The sequence below is a fragment of the Sinocyclocheilus anshuiensis genome, unplaced genomic scaffold (assembly GCF_001515605.1).
Source record: "Sinocyclocheilus anshuiensis isolate Anshui unplaced genomic scaffold, SAMN03320099.WGS_v1.1 scaffold1540, whole genome shotgun sequence".
In the NCBI taxonomy this organism is placed as follows: Eukaryota; Metazoa; Chordata; class Actinopteri; order Cypriniformes; family Cyprinidae; genus Sinocyclocheilus; species Sinocyclocheilus anshuiensis.
The window spans coordinates 15156-15461 of record NW_015558654.1 but is presented as its reverse complement, the minus strand read 5'-3'; the positions used below and the strand labels follow the sequence as shown (position 1 = coordinate 15461).

At 44.1% G+C, this 306-nt stretch overlaps 1 protein-coding gene across 1 annotated transcript in view; it reads right to left on the bottom strand.

Moving 5' to 3' along the window:
• Positions 1-306, bottom strand: part of LOC107681040 (leucine-rich repeat-containing protein 1-like) — a gene marked incomplete at its 5' end in the record, with an annotated part of 27928 nt that overhangs the window by 15515 nt on the left and 12107 nt on the right. The window lies entirely within an intron of this gene.

Below are 306 nucleotides of genomic sequence, written 5' to 3'. Positions count from 1 at the left end.
GGGGTGAACAAAGGCCTCCTGTAGCGAATCGATGCGTTTTTGTAAGAAAAATATCCATATTCAAAACATAATAATTATCACTTTAATCTGTCTTGCGCTCACTGTTGTACACTGGAAGCAGTTCCGGGCGGATGACGTATGAGGTCAGCGTTGCGCATGCGCCAGTGAGTCTTTGTTCACCCCCCCCGGAGTCGTGTGAGACACTTTTTTATGAATGGACGCTTTTTATTTAACTTCTTTTGGACTGATGCACTGCAACACCCGCTGAGTGCCATGAAACAGCTTGAAAGATCAAAGACAATTTTT